Consider the following 9,721-nt stretch of genomic DNA (forward strand, 5'->3'; position numbering starts at 1 on the left):
GCCATGCCTGCCTGGATACTGCCATGCTCCCACCTTGATGATAATGGAATGAACCTCTAAACCTGTAAGCCAGCCCCAATTAAATGTTGTTTGTTATAAGACTTGCCTTGGTCATGGTGTCTGTTCACAGCAGTAAAACCTTAACTAAGACAGTGAGGTAATATAGTCACAAAAGAACACACATGGTATGTACTAGCTGATAAATGGACATTAGGGGAAAATGTTGTAATACCAATGATACACCCTACAGACTATATGAATCTTAAGAAGTAGGAAGAGCAAAGTGTGGATACTTCAGTCCTACTTAGAAGGAGGAACAAAATAATCATGGGAGTTAGAAGGTGAGAGGCCTTTTGGTGGAAGAAAGAGAGAAAGGAAAAGATGGGGGGGGCTGGATCAGGTATGGGAGAAGTGGAAGATGCACAGACTATCAAGAAATTGAACAGAGATGTCTAGCAATGGCGATGGGGAATGGGTAGTAGCCAATAGAATGTTCCAGACATCAGGAAAGCAAGAGGATGGCATTAGTGAAATACCCAACAAGGGGGAAAGAGAACCAGTAGTGACCATATCTAGAGCTAATGACAGCCCCTGTTTGAGGGATGGGGTCACCTACCATTCTCAAAATTTTAACTCAGGATTGGTCATGTCTAAAGGAAATACAGGGACAAAGAATAGAGCAGAGACTGAAAGAAAAGACATCCAGAGAATGGCCCACCCAGGGAATCCATCCCATACGCAGCCACCAAACCCAGTCACTATTGCTGATGTTTAGAATGGGGAACATAATACCCATGGAAGGAATTACAGAGACAAAGTTCAGAGCTGAGATGGAAGAAAAGACCATCCAGAGACTGCCCGACCTGGGGATCCATCCCATATACAACCATCAAACCCAAACATTATTGCATATGCCAGAAAGATTTTGCTGACAGGGCCCTGATATAGTTGTATCTTATGAGGCTATGCCAGTGCCTGCCAAATACAGAAGTGGATGCTCACAGTCATCTATTGGATGGAACACAGGACCAGGACCACTAATCAAGGAGCTAGAGAAAGTACTCAAGAGTTAAAGGGGTCTGCGACCTTATAGGAGGAACACCAATATGAACTAACCAGTACCCCCAGAACTGTGACTCTAGTGGCAGAATAGCAGAAGATGGCATAGTCAGCAATCAATGGGATGGTCTTTTGAAGATCATATGCCCCAGTACAGGGGAATGCCAGAGCCAGGAAGTGGGAGTGGGTGGATTGGGGAGCAGGGCAAGGGTAAGGTATAGGGGGCTTTGTGGATAGCATTTGAAATGTAAATGAAAAAAAAAATCTAATAAAAAAAAAATCCACAAAAAAAAAAGAAAGAAATGCTTGCTGACAGAATCCTGATATGGATTTCTCCTCAGAAGTTTTGCCAGAGCCTGACAAATACAGATGCAGATGCTTGCAGCCAACTATTGGACTGAGCACAGGGACCCAAATGGAGGAATAAGGGGGAAGGACTGAAGTAGCTGAAGCAGTTTGCAACCCCATAGAAAAAACAATAGTATCAACCAACCAGACCACCCATAACCCAGAGCTCCCATTGACTAAACCACCAACTAAAATATACACATGGAGGGACCCATGGCTCCAGCTGCATATGTAGCAGAGGATGGCCTTATCTGTCATCAATGTGTTGGGAGGTCCTTGGTCCTAGGAAGGCTTGATTCCCCAGCATAGCAGAATGCTATGGTGGTGAGGTAGGAGTGGGGTTTGGATCACCCTCAGAGAAGAAGGGGAAGGGAGTGGGATAGCGAGTTTTCAGGAGGAAACCCGGAAGGGGGATAACATTTGAAATGTAAATAAATAAAATAAAAAACAAAACAAAATACAAAACAAAACAACATAGCTTGGTAAGAATTTCTTCCAGTAGGTTTTTGGGGTGTTTTTGTTTTTGTTTTTTTTTTTTCTTTTGTTTTTTGTTTTGTGTGTGTGTGTGTTTTTTTGTTTTTCTGAATTTTGTTTTTGCTACTATCTGAGTAGTTTCATGAGACAGGTACCTCAGTAAATTCTGAAAAGGTATCTATTAACATCAGCAAATATCTATATCTGATTTTTTTCTGGTTTTACCTCCATATATTTCGTTTACCAATAGACTCCTGGCTTGGTGTCTGGTATCAAGCACTGGCGTTATTCTCTCTGGTAATCACAATGGTCAATTGATAGGCTTTAAAGTTCTTATCATTTCAGCTAGTTTCAAATTGGCATCTTTAATTCTGATGTGAAACAGGCAGACTAAGTCCTGCATTGTTTGGGCACCCATGTATAAAGATCTATGGATCTTTTTCAGAATTTGTAGATACATTTTCTCTGGTACAGTTAGTTTACCCTTTTTTTTGTCGTCCTTTTTATGATTTTCTGGACCAGACCACATCTTCTGTAAACTGGTCAGGGAGCATGAGGTCTCTGGGGTTGGCAAACAAGGACATGAGGGATCCACTTTCAAGGGCTACCTTCCCTGCTCTTTCATCTCCCTTGTTGTTGCTGAGTGGAGGCATGGTGCAGAGAAGATAGATGGTCTGGAATCTCTTCCTTTTTGCTAACCAAGGCAAAAACTTTTAGGTGTTGTAAAGGGGCTTAGTTCGTTTACTGGTCCAGTGTGCCCATGGCCCCGAGATGTCTATCTTATCCTCATCCCAGCAATGGATACATACTCAAGGCCATTTTTCACAACCGAATTTAAGATGTGACACCACTCAGAGTTTACATACAGAGACCTCAGTTCCACACAGACACTAAGTCCACAAACCTCTGACAGAGACTGGGGTGCTGTGTTTAACCAAACACTGCATTGTGCTGACCACATGAACAGATTTACCATACAGAGAGACAGGAAGCTCTTAACATGGACAGATTTACCTTATAGACAGGAAATAAGTTTATTTTAGCATTACAAACACACATATAGACTGACCTAGACTAGATTTGGTGGCATCAAGACCATCCAAATCTGTAGTCCTGAATTCTATGAGAATCTTCCCACCCAACAAATCAAAATGTTGCTAACGAGGAAGTGTTTATGAACCCCCAAAGACCAATCAGGAGCTGATCTGATGCAATCACACAAGGGTTCTTTATTTAGAAGCTAGAATTTAATCTTAGTTCTTCCCACAGGGTGCATCTGATAGATAAAATCCCCAAACACTCATTTGGTCAAGATTTTATTGGAAATTCTAAGCAAGGGGTAAGTGTTCTGAGCCTGGCAAATATCTAATTGGGGTGCTACTTTGGCCTTTAGCATAATTGGCTGGTGCTGGGATCAAACCATAAACTTAACTTCTACTTTCCTACTAATTAGTGGTTGTAAAGCAGGGTTGGCTTTGTAACCAGGAGGTACAGATTTGATTGTGAATAACCTGAAAAATTTAAAAGCATAAACATTGCTGGGCACTCTTCTTCAGTGCTCTACAAACACACTCTCACAGAATCAGATAATAATACAGAAAGATGGTTGGGTGTTAGGATTACCTTCCCCGGACATATGTGTAATTAAAAAGAATGGATGCAATGGGCTTGGCAAATGATTCTGTCAGCAAAGTGCTTCCCATAGGAGCATGAGAGTCTGAGTGTGAATCCTCAGCACCAGCTTCAAAAACTAGATGTCCCTGCAGGAGGTGAGGAAGTTAGAGACCTAAGATCACTGACTACTCAGTCTAATCAATCCAGAATCTCTTTTTTAAGAGTCTAAAAATATAATGTGGAGAGTGATGGGGGAAGATGTCCAACCTACAGTCTCCAATAGCAACATGACTCCATATCTGGACAAGTGCACATGCACATAAGAATGTATTTGAACATCTTCAAATTATCAAAAAGCAGATTGTGTGTTTTTTTTTAAAACACCCCTAACACAGTGCTGGATGCAAAAGAATCAAGGAGCAGATATTACAGATTAATTCACTATATTTTAAAACTATATTCTCTTATATTCTCTTTTGCAGAGATTTCAGCTCTTTTTGATTCTGCCACATCTGTTACATACATGTTTCAAGAACCATACCCAGTGACCAAGCACACAAGCCTCTTATCTTCAGCTATTTACACAGATACAGCTCCATCCAAAGAAAGCATCATGCTGAGTTTTGTGACAGCACAAGCTCTGACTCTCTTGCTCTACCACAATTTCTCTTCTAATTTTTTTTTTTTTTTTTTTTTTTTTTTTTTTTTTTTTTTTTTTTTTTTTTTTTTTTTTAGTATCCTGGTCTCCAGGAATGGTGAGTGTTGGTGGTATGGAGCAACAAGGCCAGCCTTGTTTGGAGGGCCAGTTCATGCCCCATAGTACCCTGCAGAGACTCACAGCTGGGAAGCCTAAGTAACCTTTATTCCACTTCACCTTTATAAGCCATAATTGGTATTGTGGGCCAGTGTCAACTTGCCAGTGAAATCTAAACTCATTGACTTTAATTTTTCTTGATTCTGTTGCAGTCATTACTTATTATGTGTTCCATGTTGAATTCCATTACATACTGGAGATCATAAGCAGATCTGAATTTCAGGACATTTTCTACATATATTCTGTCATCTTTGCTGTGATTATTATAACTGGGGCCTGTCAAAGCATAAATATTGACTGTGTTTATAGATGGGCTTTTTCCAGGTCTTTTGAAAGAAATATGACATGGGAGTCATAACTCTGTCACTCAAGAACTAATTTTGGAGAGTATAATCTCTTTCTTTTAGAGGCAGCAATTCTTTTTATAATGATTGACTAGTGAATTATAAGAGTTGACACTCAGAAATAGCAAGAACTAGAGTATTTTACTTGGCCAAAGAGTACTACTTCTTCACAAAAAAAATTTGGTTATTTCTTTTCTTCTTGAAATTATGAAAATTATTTCGAAAACTGATACATTCTTACTGGGCATTTCCCCATGACATCCAATACATAGATTACCTCAAGTGTTTTTTGAAGGCTTCAGTTAATTGTTATCTGTGCTTTTTTGCTGGTGACATACTCTATAAAATTTAATCTGCAAAGAAGATCTTGCTTCTCAGGTTTCAAGGTATCTGCAGCACCACCTGTCAGGATGACATTGCTAATTATGAATATTCAAGAAGGATTTTAATTCACCTTTAGAAAGAAGGTAGACCTAGTGAATATAAGATGGTCACAGAAAGGACAGAAATTATATCATAAAAAATAATAATAACCACATATGATTAGGATAGTAGGAATCAAGATTTCCTATCACATGATTTTATGATCACACTATGCCCAAACAAAACCTCCTAATAGAGCCATAACCAAGTACAAAATAAAATTACAATCCCACCATATGTAATAATTATTTGAAGAAATGAAGAGGAAACATACATATATCCTTATAGCATGATCTCATCTTACACATTACTATGACTAGGAATATGGTTCTTCCTTTTGAAGACTTCTGGTACCATTATAGGATTCTAGACTTTTGGTCAGTTTATCCCAATTACATAGTAAAGGTGCATGCTGGACTGTGTTGTGTCATAACAGGAGTGAGGTCTATGAAAGATGGCATGTATTCATTCTTATTCATACCTCATGTACCAATTATATATTTCTCTTGGTATGCTGTTTTTTTATGTTATCTGTATTTCTCATGGCAATGTATGTATTACTTGAACATAATTAACTATTCATTTAATCTGAAAGATATAATGAAAATTAAGGAATGTCTGGGATGAACCAGCCATAACAATAGATGGTCCATATGATGCTGTAGGTCATTAATAGAGGAAAGAAACTTAAAATCAGGAAAGGAGAGAGAGAACAATGAGGAACAGGAGGAAGTGGAAGAGAAAGCTGAGGAGGAGGAGAAAGATGAAGAAGTAGAGGAGAAAGACAAAGAGCAGGAAGAAGAAGAGGAGGGAGGAGAGGAATACTGATTATTTTTCAAACCCATGGGTCCTTAAATCACCAACTTACCACTAATTTAAAAGATTTTGGCCAAAATATGCAACCAGATCAAAATGTCACCTTTTCCATGTCAAGACTTTCTAGTATATGAGTCTGTCTTTAGATCCTTGGGAATGGATAGTTTGACAAGTTACATATACAGCAGATAGCTAGTCCATGAAGCAACCAAGAATGTCTATCAATACTCAGGCTAGTAATATTGCTTCTAAACTGCATCAACTTCTCCTGATGTGTTTGGACAATATAAAGATAGGATTGTCCCTGAAGTGTCTTTGTGGTAGGCCTTCACATATAAATACCAGTTATAGTGTACCTCTGAAAATATAAGTGCCAAAATTACATGAAATGCAGAATAGGAATCACTGCCTTTAATTATCCTAATGAACCCATACTCAGCCTATGCTTAATTCACCTAAGATTTCTGGTTACCCATTGATATTAATATACCTACTATGACAGGTTTCTACCATTATAGAAATTCAGGCATAAGGACATCATAGATCATAATATTACAATGAGTAACAGAAAGGGGCTTCAACCTACCATAGCCAGTCCAGTAGTATAGTAAGGTTTTGTTTGTTTTTCTTTTCCTAGAGGAAAAGTCTCACTGTTACCCAGGTCTTCTGCCACAGCCTCTGAGTGCTGGGATTATTGATGTTCACCTTCGCAACTGGCTGTTTTCTTAATCACAATGGCTATATGAAACATGATAATCTTTTAACCTTTGAACAACATAATTCTTTTAAGGAATTGACCATTCTTTTGTAGAGAATCCTTCTTGAATTCCTCCCTGTAATATTTTCTTGTGTTTTATTTTCAAGACATTCTTACATTCCCTTTATTAGATGTTACACTTGACCCTATAGATATTTACATTTTAGAAACCTGAATGAATCCCAGAAACAAGAAGATGCTAAGGTTGTGTAGGTCTCAGATTACTATGAAAGCTCAGCTGTGCAGAGTGGCTTCTAAGGCAGACTTTCAGGAGAACATCCTAATACTAAAAGCTCTTTTGTTAAAGATTAATCCTAGAAGACAATCACTGAAATGTCCATGTTTTTGTGTCCTGAAACAAAGAGCTGGACCAGCGGACATGGTAGTGGTGGAAATAGACAGCTTATTAAAGACAAAGGCAGTCATGAACATGGTAGTTCACTAGTGGGCCAGGCCAGGCTCAGGACCATTTGCAAAGTTATGTTCCTTTTCTCAGGAACTTATTTTATACTTGCTATATTTTAAAAACTGGTAGTCTCCACGAGATGAGTTTGTCTGCTAACTTGCTTTTTTATATGCTAATCTTCATTCCCTCCCTATTACTCCTGCCAACCCACCACATTTTTTTAAGTTCCCCACATGCTGTCAGTAGTCTCTAGTCCAATAATGCTTTATTTAGAATGTGTGTTACTTCTGATATCTCCTTATCCCTCAAAGACACAACTGAGAATCTATTCTTATTGTTTCATTAACACTCATAGTGGTAACTGGTATGATAATTATGAGACACTGGGGAGACAAATGAGACTTGATTCTGTCTCCACACTACATGAAAAGAGACAGATTCAGAAACTACCTAAATGTGCAAAGAGCAATGAGATAGAGTTGGAGTGATTAAATTTCAGAAGCTATCTAGCCAGAAGACATTGAAAACCCAAAAAAGACTGAAGAGACTCAGTCTTAAGAAAAGCAGAGAGAAAATCATTTCCTCTTTTGGAAGTTAGGGATTCTCCCAGGTTGAAGCAAAATATAAAGAATGAAAGTTTAATTAGTGAAGATGTTTACCTGAAAATCTTCTGTAATCAGGATCTGCTTAACAGTTTTGTGTTTGAAAACATCTTACTTTTTTCTCATTTTTAGACAACTTGGGCAATCAGGTAATTATGATAAGATCCTAGTTTAAAAGTGAAGAGACACAGGGAAACCTGCCCCCGACTCTGCACATCAAATCTTGCACTCTCCTGTCCCTGCACAGAGCCAGAGCAGTTAGTATTCTCTCCCTTTACTAACAACCAGTCTTTCTCTGGTCCAGATGGCTCCTGCCCTTGAAGGAATCAGGAGCCAATTTCCTTTAAGTGATAAAAGCCCACTCTTGGACTAGTGTTCCCAGACAGCTTCGACCAGTTTGTAAAGTACACTCACTTCTGATAACATAATGAGTTACTTCTTGCCAGGTCAGGAAGGTCCCTTTCCAGCTGTGTGGTTCTGTTCCCCTGTCTGAACAAAGGTATTCAGGTTTGAAGGTTACTACTTTTTCATCCTCTCATATAAAGCCAAGGCTTGGAAACCCCCTGCTTGCATTTTTTTCGTAAACTTAAACCCCCTTCACTTAGACCTAGGGGTTCACTCTCCTTCCTGCTCCTTCAGGAAGGTCGGTGACCCAAGCTTAAGCTTGAATAAAGACCATCGTGAAATTATTTCAGGTTGTGATTCCTAGTGGTCTCTTTGGGCTTTTTACAATCTGAGCAAAATAAAAGGAATGTCATTTGTTCTCTCATAGGGATACAAACTTCTACTTGCAGCACCTCAGAATAAAAAGCCAGGGTACAGGACTAGAAGGAAAACTCTTGTAAACACTTAGCAAAGTTCTCTTTTTGTGAATTTATTTTATATACTTAATCAACCCTGAGGCAAGAAGATGCCTCTTAGTCAAAGTCATGTGTGTCAACAGTAGTTTGGCAGCAAACTGGGTTGGCAAGATTGAGGTTAGTCTTTCCTGTTGGTATTGATATGTGCAGTTCTGGACTCAGATTTGCTCGGCTTAAGCTAGTATTACTTCAAGTGAAAACTCGAACTGGTGCTTCAATAGAGGAAGCAATTTTCATTTCTGAGATGATAGCACTCTGCTTTTCTCTGTCTCTGTCTGTCTGCCTGTCTTTATTTCTCTGTTTCTCGCTGTTTGTTTGTCTCTACCCCTTACTCCCACCCCAATGTACACAAAAAGATGGGTAATGATTACTAGGTAATTCTGAGGTGAAGGAATCCTCAGGATGCACAGGCCTAGATTTATGAATCACAGACAACTCTTTAGAAATTTGGTTTTAAATGGCTGTAGCATGTCCAGAGAGGGAATTGTTCTGAGAATACCCTTGATCTGTATGCCTGCCTGTGGGAAGCCACATGTGCCGTTGCAGAGTGGCACAGGCTTCTGCTGGCCACCACGCATACATAGGCAAAAAAGTTTTTTTTTGCCAAGATGAGGTTTTGAGAATTAACCAAAATTAACCAATCAGATGAGAGAGAAGTTGACCAATCAGATGAGAGAAAAGTTAACCAATCAGATAAGAGAGAAGTTAACCATTCAGATGAGAGAGAAATTAACCAATCAGATATAGGCACGCAAATGAGGTGGTAAGCATCAACCAAGCACAACCAATCTGGGTGTGAGACACGCCTCTCCTAGGCCTATATAAAGCAGCACCAGTGCTTGGCTCGGGGTCTATTCACCTCTACAAGAAAGCTCTCCCAATAAATGTGTGCAGAAGGATCGTGTTGCAGCGTCTTTCTTGCTGCTGAAACCCGGGATGAAACATCTTCAGGCATGCACGAAGAACCCCTGCTACAGGGAGGATTCAGAACTGCATCACAGTGAAGGAGCGGTTAATAAAGGTTCCCGTAAAACAGACTGCTGAGAAGGATTCAACTGCGTGGATTCAGAACTCTTCAGCTGAGGAACGGTGGTACCGGTAAGTATAAAGAAATTAAGGTAAGTCTCTGAGAGGTATGCTTTCTTACGAAGTAGGTCTGGTAGTTGTTGCTGGGTTTGTGTGGGACCAGCTGTTAAGGAAGGGC

General features: G+C 39.4%; 1 pseudogene; it reads left to right on the forward strand.

Moving 5' to 3' along the window:
• Window positions 1–9,721, forward strand: part of LOC110295780 — a 108,121-nt pseudogene that overhangs the window by 18,269 nt on the left and 80,131 nt on the right.

Source organism: Mus caroli, chromosome 1, assembly GCF_900094665.2.
Source record: "Mus caroli chromosome 1, CAROLI_EIJ_v1.1, whole genome shotgun sequence".
NCBI classification, from domain to species: domain Eukaryota; kingdom Metazoa; phylum Chordata; class Mammalia; order Rodentia; family Muridae; genus Mus; species Mus caroli.